Source organism: Neofelis nebulosa, chromosome 11 (assembly GCF_028018385.1).
Source record: "Neofelis nebulosa isolate mNeoNeb1 chromosome 11, mNeoNeb1.pri, whole genome shotgun sequence".
NCBI lineage: Eukaryota > Metazoa > Chordata > Mammalia > Carnivora > Felidae > Neofelis > Neofelis nebulosa.
This window is the reverse complement of record NC_080792.1, coordinates 28,976,812-28,991,945: the sequence shown is the minus strand read 5'-3', so window position 1 is coordinate 28,991,945 and position 15,134 is coordinate 28,976,812. Positions and strand designations below refer to the sequence as shown.

The 15,134-nt window shown below is 40.8% G+C and overlaps 1 protein-coding gene across 3 annotated transcripts in view; it reads left to right on the top strand.

The window, feature by feature from the left end:
* Nucleotides 1-15,134, top strand: part of LOC131490147 (urea transporter 2-like) — a 482,671-nt gene that overhangs the window by 101,482 nt on the left and 366,055 nt on the right. The gene's annotated exons all lie outside the window — the stretch shown is intronic.

The window sequence follows — 15,134 nt, the reverse complement described above, 5'->3', positions numbered from 1 at the left end:
CTCACTCATTTACTCTTTTTCTATTATCTTATATTTGGACTTAGCTACATCCCTGTGATGCCTTGATGAGGACACTAAGGTGTTGTTAACTGGGTCTTTGTGTGTGCACATGTGCTTAACATTTATTGAGCACTTACTTTGGTTTGTGTTATTTATGTTTCAAGCATTCTTTCTTTTAATATTCTCAAAAATTCTTGAAGCAAATATTATAATGCTTGTTTGAGAGCAAATATAAGAGCTCAAAGAGGTTGAGTGACTTGCCTGAGTGTCACTAGAGGCAGAACTATAGTGTTTGGTCTCCTGAAAACTACCTGCCCCTCTGGTCTTTATCTCCTTATAGGTCCAGTGAATGGTCTCTCTCCTTCCTTCCACCTGCAACACTTGGCAAAAATGACTTTCATTTCTAGTGTAGAAAATGTCAAATTCAGGGCATCTGGGTGGCTCAGTCAGTTAAGCGTCTGACTTCGGCTCAGGCTGTGATCTCATGTCTCATGAGTTTGAGCCCTGCATCGGGCTCTGTGCTGATAGCTTGGAGCCTGGAGCCTGCTTAGGAGACTGCTGTGTCTCCCTCTCTCTCTCTGTCCTTCCCCTGCTCATGTTCTGTCTCTGTCTCTCTGAAAAATAAATAACATTTAAAAAATCTTTTAAAAGAAAAGAAAATGTCAAATTCATTCCATGAATCAAAGACATTGACTAAATATCCAAACAGGCCTAATAACCACCAGAAGATAAGAAGGATCCTCACTAAGGCCAGATCCTGGAATTGAAATAGTAGAAATAGCATAAACCCACCTGTGGAAATTCAAACAATATGATTTACCAGCATGTCTTGATAACTCAACTGAGGTGTGGTCATTTTAAAGAAACAAGAGGCTAAAATCAAGAGGCATTTAAATAGGTCCTAATGAGCATCTATATTAATGTTTTTCTGCTCAGGGCATTAGCTGTAGTTTGATCTTTGGGTTTTAGATCAAGGATTCCATTGACAGACACTCACACATGCATGCACACATTTGAGGGTATATTTTAATAAGTCCTCATTTGATTTTTAATCTTGCTTTTATTCCATGACCACTTTAAAGTGTTTTATTATCACATATAACATATTTCCCCTCTTTATTCTTTTTCTTTCTTTTCTACTCTTCCATTTCTTTTTTCTTTCCTTCCTTTACCCCAATTGTTCCATTATTCTTTTCATCTCTCACCTTTAGTTTTCCTTCTTCATCCTCTTGCTGTACTCATTGCCCCTTCTCCCTGTTTTCTAAATGTACTTTCCATCTCCCTGATCCCCAAAGGTAATCAGTGGTATATAGGGTTAAATCAAGGCTGTCCATTGGAGACCCACTGCACAGTGCTGGTTTGGGATTTCGAAGTGGTCCAGAAGATCAAAAGGGCTGACTCCTCCTGAACTTATCACAGAAACTTGTCCTACAACTGAATCTCCTGGATAGTTGCTTTTTTGGGTCTGAGACATCGTTGGGAGAAAAAAGTGTTATCTTTATAGGTCTGTTTCCCTGAACTGAAAGCCAGTTGTGAACATTACTGGAAACTTTGAAGATGAGATGCCTGAGGCAAGCTAGCTGGGAAAATGTGTAGGCCCCATGAGAAATAATATTCACAGCTCTTCTGAAAGGGTTAGTGGAAGGCTACAGAGAGAGGGAAGCCTTAGGAGATTAAGAGAAACAAATGGTCATCTCTCCTGTAGCTGATGTTCTCACAGTTCTCTTCCCCTGTGCCTCTATCCCTCTGTCTGGCTCTCTCTTCCCACACATACGTACCCTCCCCATTTATGCACCTGTGAGCTAGCTTCTGAGTCTTGGTGCCACAACCACCTCTCTTCTATGAAACACAGACAGGTGCATAACAGAGCTCTCCAATTCTGGATCCTTCAGGTCAGGTCATGGATGAGATGGTGTTAAAGAACAAGCTTTTCTTGTCTGATGTTGTCAAACCAAATGTTCATGCAGACAGAGGCTGTATGTGCTTTCATACAATGAAGTCAGAGTAATTAAGGAAAACTTCCTGTTCTTTCCATATCCCTCCAGAGATACGTGATCTTTTATATTGCAGGTGGGCATTGTTCTCCCACGGGGGTGCTAATCTGAAGCCAGTCATTACTAAAATCAGATCATATCCTGGTATTAAACAGTGATCATACTGGCTACCTTATAGAGATCGCTGGCTCCATGCCAAACTCTCTTTAGGTGCTTTGCTTACATTATGGAAAATTTATATGAATAGTTCTGTAAGGTACAAATATTTGTAGAGGACTAGGCATTCATAGGAGATCATTATGAGTGAGTGACCCTGCAAAAACAAGGCTTCTTTTTCAAAATGGATGTCATTGTCACTCTCCTCACCATCTTCCGCAAAACATTGTCAAGTTTGGTCAATTCAGGGCACTGTGGAGCCAATTGTTTGGGGTTTCAGTGATGTTGAGGCACCCTCTCTGCATCTTCTCCCACCCTGGCTATGAGCATTTCTGTATCTAAGACACCTGTATTGCCACTTGGTCCTCAAAACACATCTCATCACCAATAACCTACCAGAAAGGCAGCTGACTCACAAGGTTGCATGGCTTGTGCCTCTTAGAGCTGGATCTGGAGAAATTAAGCTTTCTTGGTTCTCTTTCAGAAAGATAAATCATGGGGCGCCTGGGTGGCGCAGTCGGTTAAGCGTCCGACTTCAGCCAGGTCACGATCTCGCGGTCCGTGAGTTCGAGCCCCGCGTCAGGCTCTGGGCTGATGGCTCGGAGCCTGGAGCCTGTTTCCGATTCTGTGTCTCCCTCTCTCTCTGCCCCTCCCCCGTTCATGCTCTGTCTCTCTCTGTCCCAAAAATAAATAAAAAAAAAAAAAAAAAAAAAAAAAAGAAAAAAAAAGAAAGATAAATCAGGTGGGAAGGGAGTAGTTATGGGAAAAGGTGAACAAATTAATATGCATAAAAATATGGGGGGAGGGGAAAAGGAGGAAGAGAGGAACAAAGTGGTGGAAAGAGGGAATTCAAGTTGCAAAATGTACTTGGCCAGAAGGTAAATTGCACTGATAGAACCTTGTCAGGTATTGTCTGTGCTTTTCTGGCCTCCAGCTGGGCAGCACTGGGTAAGTCACTTAATCACTCTGAACATATACTTGTCTTGCCTCTAATGTCATTCACCTTTTCCCTTTTTCTCTCTCTGTATGTTAAATGTTGGTGTTTCATGTTCTGTCTTTCTACATCCTCTCTTCTCATCCTTCAAATTTTCATGTTTTCTCTGGTTGATCTTACCCACTCCCTTGGCTCCTGCTATCATCTTTCTGATAAAAACTCATACACAGGTGCAGACAATTAAATGTGCCTCTCTTTGGCACAGTGTGACTATGCCTTTTAGGACTTTTTTCCTACTTATTAAAAACTTGGGCAGTTAAAATGGACAGGTCTAGGGTATTTTTACATAAACTACATTGGGAATGATGGTTCCTGAAATTGGCTGTGTAGTGGGTCAGTATATAAAATGGATACACTGTACTGGGCAATATTGTTGTCACAACAAATGATTGGAATCACATAAATATCCATCAATAGAAAAGGAGTTGATTATATTATGAAATAAAATGCAGACATTAAAAACATTATGCTATAATAGTACAAAGAGCTGACATTACAAAGACTGACCATCTCAAATGTTGGTGAGGACATGGAGGACCTGGAACCTTCATATGCTGCTTGGAAGGAGTGGCAAATAGTATATTCATGGTTCTGCACTTTCTTGAAAAGGTAGCCATACATGTACCATATTATTTTGACACTCCACTTGTTAAACACTCCAGCACATTTGGATTTAGTAGGTCTGAAGTTGGTGCCTGGCATCCAAATTTTGAAAAATCTCACCATGTGCTTCTGTTGTGTACTTCTGGTTGAGAGACACTGTCCTTAACCTAAAGCCTGTATCACAGTACCTTGCACATAGTAATTCAGCAAATGTGTGCAGAAAAAGAATCAAAAACAGACTTATCTAGTGAAGATAATTAGGATTGGGATCAAGACTTTGGACCAAGGTTTGTCTCTGCCAATAACTAGCCAATGACCCAACTCAATTGCTTAAACTTTTAGTACTTCATGGTTTTTTTTCTATAAACAGAGGGTGGGAAGGGTAGGTAGAGCAGATGATTTCTGAAATCTCTTCAACTCCATCATTCTAGGAAAGAGTGTTTGTGATTCAGAATATAAAAGATTATAAGATCATACACTGTGAAGTAAGGCTGAGAAAACTTCATAATTCATTTATAGACAAAGAAGAATCTTGCTTTGCGATTTTTGCACTGTAGTCAAAGAACTCAAACTATCTTCCCTGTCAGAAGAAAATTCTTCCCTTGAAAATGCATTCTGGGGGGTGCCTGGGTGGCTCAGTCGGTTAAGCTTACGACCTCAGCTCAGGTCATGATCTCACGGTTCATGAGTTCGAGGCCTGTGTCAGGCTCTATGCTGACAGCTCGGAGGCTGGAGCCTGCTTCGGAATCTGTGACTCTCTCTCTCTCTTTGTCCCCTCCTCCGCTCATGCTCTGTCTCTGTCTCTCAAAAAATAAATAAACATTAAAAAAATTTAAAAAAAAGAAAAGAAAATGCATTATGATTCACAGGATAGGTAGTATATTAGTTTCCTAAGGCTACCATAACAAAGCCTACCACAAGAAAATTGTCTCCAAATACAGTCACATTCTAAGATACTGGGAGATTAAGGTTTTAAAATATAAATTTGGGAAAACACAACCTCTAATAGGTAGGTAAAAGAGGATCTGTGCAAATGCAACCTCTACCTACCTGTAATGGCAGCATCTCTCCTGGTCTGGAGCTTAAAGAAACAGAGAAGCATTATTAACAGAATAAAACATTAAAATTTTGATGGAGGAAACATGTATCTCTTGAGTTCTTTGCTTTGTTTGATGCATCAGCCTTCTTCAGAAGGCCCTGTTATTGATAAAAGCTATTTCCACAATAGAAAGACCTTGGTCCCCATTGCTATCAGTAATGGGAATTATACCAGGGGTGCCTTGAGCCTCACACCAAACTCTGGATTGAACAGACTCTATCTTTCTTTTTTTCTTTTTTCTTTTTTTTTAACTTACATCTAAGTTATTTAGCATATAGTGCAATAATGATTTCAGGAGTAGAATCCAGTGATTCATCCCCTACATATAACACCCAGAGCTTATCCCAGCAAGTGGCTTCCTTAATTCCCCTTGCCCATTTAGCCCATCCCCCCACCCACAACCCCTCCAGCAACCCTCAGTTTGTTCTCTATATTTAAGAGTCTCTTATGTTTTGTCCCCCTCCCTCTTTTTATCTTCCCTTCCATTATGTTCATCTGTTTTGTATCTTAAATTCCACATATGAGTGAAGTCCTATGATATTTGTCTTTCTCTAATTTTGCTTAGCATAATATACTCTATTCCCATCCACGTTGTTGCAAATGGCAAGGTTTCATTCTTTTTCATTAACACTGTATTGTATGTGTACACAACATCTTCTTTATCCATTTACCTCTTGATGGACTTTTGAGCTCTTTCCATACTTGGCTATTGTTGATAATGCTGCTATAAACACTGGAGTGCATGTGCCCCTTTGAAACAGCACACCTGTATCCTTTGGATAAATACCTAATAGTGCAGTTGCTGGGTCATAGGGTAGTTCTACCTGTAATTTTTTGAGGAACCTCCATACTGTTTTCCAGAGTGACTGCACCAGTTTGCATTCCCAACAGCAGTGCAGAAGATATCCTCTTTCTCCCCATCCTTGCCAACATCTGTTGTTGCCTGAGTTGCTAATTTTAGCCATGGACAGACTCTATCTTTTTAACTCTATATCAGAATCATAGATTTTTATTTTATTCGTGAAAAAAAATGAGAATTGATTGTGTTATAAGAGAAATCTGAAGATTTGAAATCACCTAAGATTGGGATAGTAGAGAGATGAGGAGAAATTTGAGACCACAGAAATTTGAAAGCATACAGGGACCTTAGAAATGACTTATGGCTTTGTTTCCTAGACTTTTTGCATCTTACTACCAATAATTTTTTAACAGGGGTGTCTTTTAGGGTTTCTGATTTTGCTTTGCCAAATATAGAGGTTTAAAAAAAATAAAGAACGTATTAACAGGAAAAAAAAATTGAAGGACAAAATCTTACACCCAAAAAAGTCATATTCATTTAAATTGAATATCTGGCCTTATTAAAAAAACAAGCAAACAAATGCAAAATAACTTGAACATCTTCACCTGAACACCTTGCTTCATTCTGACAAGAACTCAATCACAGATCAGTAACAGTCTATAGAGTGGTATTTGTGACTCCTGATGTTCTACATCAGTGTTGTTCAAACTTGACAATGTTCAGGCTTTCTATAAACCCAATTTGAGAAACATTAAAATCAAAGCTAGTTATTGTCACTTTATGTTTTACCTAGGTGCCAACATACTCAAAGCAATTTGACACTGAATTATTTTTACAGACAAGAGAACTCAATGGAAAGAGAGCAAAAGGAATTAGGAAGTATAATTGGCTATATGTTTCCTCCATTTCTACCGATAGGCTAAAATAAGGAGAGGCATTCAATTTTTTTTTTTTTTTTCAACGTTTATTTTATTTTTTGGGACAGAGAGAGACAGAGCATGAACGGGGGAGGGACAGAGAGAGAGGGAGACACAGAATTGGAAACAGGCTCCAGGCTCTGAGCCATCAGCCCAGACCCTGACACGGGGCTCGAACTCACGGACCGGACCGTGAGATCGTGACCTGGCTGAAGTCGGACGCTTAACCGACTGCGCCACCCAGGCGCCCCAAGGAGAGGCATTCAAAAAAGATGAGAGTTGGGGTGGTCAAGGAGCAAATCCATGACTGACGGAATTAAAAAGGTTCAGTTCTGCCACCCTATAACCTTCTGCTTCAGTTTCTAATTCCTTCCTTTAACCCAACTTTTCATATTGAACATCAGAATCTCCTGTGGGACTTGGGGGAACCTACCCAATTTCTGACTCCACAGGTCAGAGTGGGGCCCAATAATTTGTGATGATAATGAGTTCCCGGTTGATGCTCCTGCTGATGGCTGGAAGGCCACACTGTGAGAACCTTTGTTCTAACACAGTCTGATAAGCGAGCATCCCAATGGCCCAGTATTGAGAGGTAGGAAAGAGCAAGTATAATGATAAGAAACACAATGGAGAGAAGACAGAAAACAGACCAAGAAACATATCAAAGCAAGTTCAAAGAGATCCATAGATTTGGGAAAACGAGCACTGTACTTTTATACAATACTTAAAGTATTTGCTATTTGAAATATGTTGGATGCTTTGAACACAGACATTCATTATAACTTTAAAAGTCAAATGACTGCATAAAAAAAAAAATCTTAATTTGAAAGCACAGAACCCAGGCACTTTAAAATTTGGTGTGCACACATCATTTTCCATCAGCAGCTGTTAGGAGGATAATTAAGAATTAAATTTTCATTTAATCATTTTCAGATATGAATATACTTTCCCTCTCCCTCACCCCCACCCCAAGCCATTTGAAAGATGCAACTGAACCTCTAGCTCCAGATCTTATCTTTAGAGAATAGATTTACTTCAATTTTGTAAACTCATTAAAGTGATTTAAGAAATATTTGGTTTAATTTCTATTTCCCAAATTAAATTTTCATAGTGAATAGTTTTGTTGTTGTTGTTGTTGTTTATTAAAGTTCTCATGTGCCTGAATGGGTGAGGAAATTCTATTCCATGCTTAAAAAGAAATATGAGCAGTTCACATCCTATTTGATTCTGTGTTGGAAATTGGTGGAAATCGGCAGTAGGGGGAAGTGAGGAGGTTTTGTAGGAGAATCACAGATATGAAACACAAGAAGGAACCCTACAGGTCACCCAGTCCCACAGCTTCATGTCACAGGTGGGGAGTCCTTGGCCCAAGGTCACACAGCCAGGCAGTGTGTTTCCTGACACTGTAACCCAGGTTGTCTCATTTAGAACCCTGGTGCTGTTAGCTGGGAACATTGTCATGTCCTTGCTTTTGTCAACATCCTAAGACTTTGGCTTGGAGAGACACAGGAATTTGGAAGAGCTTGCAAGCAACCTGAAGACAAGCCCTGGGAATGTCAGTCACTCAGCATTTCCTGCACAGGACAGTGACCAAGCACATTGTAGACCACACACAGACTTTAATCAAATGAGCTGAGATGCTTAAAATTTGGAAAGGGGCCTTGAAGGGAGGAGGAGAGAGAGAGGTATAAATACTCACCATCCAACTGTGCAATTTGGCCAAGATTTTGTTTCCATATACTAGGAAACACTGGACCTCAATTCCAATGCTTTGAAGGCCTAAAGGCAGTTGACGGGATTTTGCTTTTTCTCTGGGAAGAATCTAAACTGCTTTATCTCTGCCTTTGAGGAGAGAAATTATTCCATTTGAACATTCCAGCAATTCAGGTGAAAATGTGGGCGGAGCCTGAGCGGTCCACATGGGCCTGGATTTCAGGGCTGCTGAAGGCTGGGGTAGGCCAAGTTCTTGCTGTCCCAAAGAGGCTGATGATTCTGGCAGGCTTGAGCCAGACCTTGCCAAACCAGAGGGCAGGGCTTCCCACTGCTTCCCCAGAGCCGGCCTGGGCAGCCGCCCACATTCACTCCGATTGATTCCAGCTGTGTGGTGCCATGCTGGCCAAGTCAGCCGCATTAGTAATGCTATCTGAAGGGACAAGGGGGCTTCCGTGCAAGTGCCTGAAAAAGGGACACCCTGCTTCCCTCCATTGCCCTCTTTTAGCCATTTTGCTGATTCTCTCCCCATACTCCCATTTTTCACTTCTTTTCCTCCTCTCTTTTTCCCATTCCCTCTCTCCTCTTTCCATCTTTATCGCGCGCCTCACACTGCGCCACCCTTTTTCTTTCCCTCTGCATCCTTTATGGCTCTCCCTTTCCGTTACCCAATCCTTTCTCCTTCTCCTCTGGCACCCTCAATCACCCTGATGTTTCCTCTTCCCAGCCCTGCCTCACGTTCCCTCTAGCATCACAACGGAGTTAAGCTACAGGCCTTGCTCCTTTAAAATAAAGAGATCTTGGTTTTGCACAGCTGCAAGCAGGATTGAGCAAGACTGTACTTAACAGCATGGTTTTTTTGTGGCCAAAAAGGAAGAGTGTGCTTGTGCGTGTTTAGTAGCTTTGTCCAGGCTTTCATTGTCCAGCATTCAAGAGCAGATCCTTAATTTGCTGAAGAATCACAGCCGAATAGTCAATTTGCTTTAAAAGACTCTTGATTTAAGCCTTCTGAGAGCTCTACCTCTGGCCGTGGTTTTGGAAAGTGATTGCCTGTCATCTCAAAATGTTAGCGTAAACAGCGGGTCTGCTCAGCATCATATGTTTATTTTCCACAGTGGCATTTGCTAGGTCACGTGGTGGCCATTTAATTTCCACGACTGACATTCCACAGGTCTGAGATTTCATTCCTTTGGGAGTATTTCAAATACTTGTGGTTTTAACCAAGATGAAAAAATGTATATATTTAAAAAGAAAACCCATATGCCACCAGCCCTAAACCCCAGTCAGTGGTGTCCCTGGCACAGTCTCATGGGCAGCTCCTCTGCCCTTCACATCTCAGATGCCTGCAGACACAGGGAGAGTAGGAAGGCCCAGATGCCTGCCTTTGATAGATCTTACAAGACTAAGCCCTTTGAATTGACTCCAGCCTTAGACTTGAGTATTCGTTCTATTTTTGACTCCTGACACCTGGTTTGGCCTTATGCATCGAGGAGCTGGGAGATGGTTGTATCCTGAGTTGCAGTCACTGCTGGAGGAGCCTGAACATGTGCCCACCACCGTCCCCCAGGACCCTTGATTTTCCCTGGTGAAGAGACTGGTGGTACCATCTATCTAAAATTCCCTAAATTTCAGATAGTGGAGGACAAGAGGAACAAGTTCTTATCAAAGTATTTGGATTGTTGATCATTCACTGGGAGTTAACGTAAAGCAACAGGAATAGTTAGAGAAGCAATGGCTGCTGAATAAGAATGAGGTTTCAGAGATAAGGCCAGCCCAAAGCCACATGCAAAAGAAAACCAGAATACATCACTTTCATTTCAACCACCCTTTGAACTCTTTGAGTTCCATTTGAACTTGGCATCTCTTCATGATCTTCCAACTGCCTAGAGAGCTCCCAGAGGTATATCCTGCTAGGGTCAAAAATGCCTTTCAGCGTCCTGCCTCTCCTTTTCTGTTTATCTTACAAGTTCATTTTCTCACTTCCTCTTAGCCTGTCCTGCAAGAAACTGATGAACTCCATTGAGTGAAGGCAGCTTAACTGATTGTGCTTCTTATTGCTCTTCTGGTGCAATAATTTTATTTTAAGAAAGGCCAAGTTACCAATTGTGGAACTATCATTAAAACATATATCGGAAAGTTCAAATTCAGCAGGAAGCTTTCCATCACCAGCTGATGACTAAAATAAGAACCTAACGGTTAGTAGCCTTTATTTTTCAAAGTTACTTTTCTTGACTATCTAAGTAAAGTAAGAGGAAAGAGTTAAAACACAGGTATAGCATGAAATAGGGATTTGAAATGTCGGCACTGGAAAGGCCTTGAATGGAAGGCCTCCCAAATGTCATGTATACACACCTAGAGAAAATATCAGAAATTAAATTTTAAGGGTGCCCGGGTGGCTCAGTCAGTTAAGCATCCGATTTTGGCTCAGGTCACGATCTTGCGGTTTGTGGGTTCGAGCCCCGCATGGGGCTCTGTGCTGACAGCTCAGAGACTGATGTGGGGCTCGAACCCATGAACTGTGAGATCATGACCTGAGCCAAAGTCAGAAGTTTAACCGACTGAGCCACCAAGGTGCCCCTCTTCTTCTTACATTATGCTCCCACTACTCTTTCCTGTGACAAGAGGTTGACAATGGTAGAACACAGTGGCCGAGAGTATGAGACCCTCCAAGGTAGGAACTTGGATGCCTAGGAGGTTCCTGCATCTCACATATCACTCCTTGTTGCTTTCTAGTTAAAGAATTACCCGGACTTAGAAGGAGGAGTGTATGTTCAATGTTATTTCCTAACGAGGTATTTAAACCTCCAAAATCCTAACACCATTGCAGAGTATTCCACAGCACAGAATTTAACCCCAGATTTTCTCTGCTTTCTCATGGATTCAGCTGTGTAACTCTTGATAAGCTGTGTAAGTTTTGTCTTCTCAACTGGACTTTAAGCTTCTATGGCCAAGAACCTTGTCTAAGGCTTTTTTCCCACATAGTAAGTGCAAATCATACTGATCAGTTGATTTGAATGGCCATATTAATAACCATACTCTTATTCATTGCTGCAAAATCTATTTTTGAATAAAAGCATCCACATGGTATTTTGCTATTTGTGAATACTTCAACAAGTGCAGAATGCCTTGATTCCCATGACAGCCCGTGAGGAAGATTTGAATTGTCTCTCCCCTTCCCAAAGATGATCACATATGTAATTTGACCAAGGTCATGGAGGAAAGTTTGAAGGTGGCAGAACTGAGACACAGTGCAGGTTGTTCAAACCCAGACCTTGTGCCTCTCTCAGCTGCCATATCACCACAAATAAGTGGAGTGTCTTATTTTGGAGTAGCCATTCTCTTTGCAGTATGCCCAAGCATGTGCACACTAGCACACTCACAGGTCAGTTCATCTCAGGCTACATTGCTTTCTATCTCCCACACTTTCTCTTCTTAGAATAGAAGCCTGTGGTTTTGGCCCACCAGAGTTAGGCAAGGAAAGAAAGGAGAAGAGATTTAGAGGACTTCAGTGCTAATGTTTTGTCATCTCCTCTCCCTTTCCCACAGGGTGGGGAAGTACCCCTTTCATTCTGGGACACTTATTTAGGGTCAGGAGAATAATAAAACTTCTGAGACTCCTGAAACATTTCCACTACTGAGCCATAGAGGCAAAATGGGAGGAAATAATATATTGGAGAGAGATGACAGCCAGGGTGGGGGGGCAGCATTTGGATAATTCTTGAGCAAAATCATTACTGTTTGCAAAAATGAAAGGAGTCTGCAGTACGCCCAAATCTATGGGACTTTATTTCATACAAATGGCACCATAGGAATGATCATAATGATAGCAACAGACCCAGGATCCCAACTTGGCTGCCTCATGTTTGGCCAGAAATAATTTAGAAGTATGTAAGTGGAAGAAACACAAAGAGAAGGAAAGGTGAAGAGTAAAGATAAGAGTGATTCATAAATTGAAAGATGATATTTTTTTTCTTCTATGGAATAATGCATTCAGTAAGGAAACAAGTACATCTTCAAGGGCACCGAAGGAGCACTGCACTTTAGATATTGAAAATGGAAGCACCAAAAAGAATGTGGCCAAAATGCTTAACAAGGAGGGTGATATTTTATTTCCTTAGTAATTGCCAACCATTGAAGCTCAAGTTGACTCTGAATATGTATTCTTGGAAACAGGGAGAAAAGAACATAAAGAGATAATCTGGGAAAGTGGATGGCAGGATTTTTTTTTCTTCCAAACAAGAGGAAAGAGAAGGGCAGAGTACAGTCAAAGATTGGGTGTCGGGCGTGCTATTTCTAAGTTTGTCTTCTCAGACATGGTGCTGACAGGCGATTTTTGGTGGAGAGGGATGGGAGGAAGAGATGTCAAAAAGCTAACGACTCCCACAGCAAACTCTGACAGAGTTCAGGAAAGACCAGTTCTAGCACTAGAGAATTTTCTATTTTCTAAGTTTGTTTAAATATACACAGATGACAAGTTGGCCCGAAGCAAAATTGTGAAGTAAGAGAACATTGGCTTTAGGGCTTTATGAATCAATCAATCATTGGATATTTATTGAGCAACTCCTGTGCACAAGGCATCATGCTGGGGAAGTCTGAGCACATGCCACATGAATCCCTGCCCTCAAAAAACCTACTGTTTAGTTAGGAGGGCACAAGTTGCTATACCCAGAGGAGATAAATAATATTCTGAATAGTGTCATGAAGTACTGGGGAAAACAATATTAATGTAATGTTAAAAACAAACACTATAGTGTTTACCATGTTGCAAGATTAAAAGCTTTACAAATATTATGTCCTTTAATCCTTACAACAACCCTACGAGGTAGGTTTTGTCACTACCCTTATGTTATAGCCAAGGAAATTACAACACAGGAGTATGCAGTGACATTAGAATGGGAACCAGGCAGTATAAACCCAGAGCCTGGATACTTAACCACTACACATGCCACCCCTTGTAAACTACCACTATGTACAATGAAAAGTAAGTGAATTAGACATGCGATAAATGCAGGGGAACTCTAAGTGAGGTCATGCCTCTGTCATTGCATTGGTCCAGACTCTCACTGTGGCCTTTGAGCCCAACAGTGACCCTGAGAGTGAGGGAGGCAAGGTCACTGTTAATCATTTCTGGACAGAAATGATTGAATAACTTTCTCAAGGTCACATCATCAAAAACAACAATCTGATGAGCCAGAGCTAGAATTAAGGTCCTTGCTGCAAGTCAGAGCTTCTGACTCTGGGGGGAGCCGTCCCACTTTTCCATCTCCACACCCCACCCAGTCCTGAGTACGTACCACCTTGCTGACATTTTTTTTTCCTTTCACAACATTAATTGAGCACATTGCTATGTGATGAACATCAAGGAGAGGATGGAACAAAGGCAGTGTCAGCATTAGCCAGAATGAGTGATCAACCCTTAAAACATGTGTGTTTATTTTAAAATTTCTATTTTGAAATAATTTTAGACTTAACAGAAAAGTTGCAAAACTAGTACAAAGAATGCCTATAAATGCTTTACCAGTTTCCCCAAATATATATGTATGTATTTGTGTATGTGCATATATATATAATTTGAAAGAGAGCGAGAGCGTGCATGAGCGGGGAAGAGGGGCAGAGGGAGAGAGACAGAATCTCAAGTAGGCTCCACACCCAGCACAGGGCCCAATATGGGGCTCAATCCCATGACCCTGGGATCATGACCTGAGCCCAAACCAAGGGTCAGACACTCAACTAACTGAGCTACCCAGGCACCCAATCCAGCTTCCCCAAATATTAATATCTTGCATAACCATAGCACAAATATAAAAACTAAGTTACTACAGTACGATTAACTAACTGTAGACTGTATTTGGATTTCACTCGTTTTTCCACTACTGTGCTTTTTTTGTTCCAGGATCTGATCCAGTATCATACATGATGATCCAGTATCATGTCATACATTTAGCCCTCATCCCTCCTGAGTCTCCTCTAATCGTGACAGTTCCTCAGTCTTTCTTTATCTTTCATGGCCTTCAAACTTTTGAAGAGTAGCGGTCATTAATTTTGTAGACCATCCTTCTATCTGGGGTTGTCTTATGTTTTCTCATTACTAGATTGTGGTTATGTATTTTGGTAAGAAGTCTACCTAGGAAGTGATGTGTACTCAGTGTATCAGTCAGGTGTCAAATGATGATGTCTATTTGCTGGTGATATTAACCTTTATCACTTAGTTAAGTTGGTGTTTGATAAGTTGTTCAACTGTGTGAAGTTCTATTTTTCCCTCTGAAATTAATATATCTTAGGGAGATGAGGTTATATAAATATGCTGTCTCTCTTCAAACTTTCCCCCACTAATTTTATGTTGGGGATCTTGCCAGTAACAATTCTAATGTAGTGTCTTAATGATGATTTTCCATTTCCCTATTTTTCTATATTTTTAAGTAAAATTATTCTAGAAGGAAAAGCTATTACTTTTCCCACATTTATTTATTCAGATGTTGATGTATATAAGTATGGACTTATACATATTTGTTTTATCCTATTGTTCTAGATTTGGTCATTAAGAGCTCTTTTATGTTGGTCCCTATGCCATTTTGACATATCTGCATTCTTTTTAAAGCACTTCATAACTTTTTGGCACCACAATATGCCCCAGGATTATCTTGTGTTTTCTCTGAGTAGCTTTGGAATCAAAAAGGTATCTTCAAGGAGCCCTGGCTCTATCTGTTGGAGGATGGCATTTAGAAATCATGATCTGAGCACCAGGTGTGCTCATTGCTATTGTAGTGTCATTGCTCCTAATTCCTCATAGCAGACGGAGCTTGCAAATAAGTGAATGAATATTAACTTATGCACTCACATGCATCTATATTTATTTAGGTAC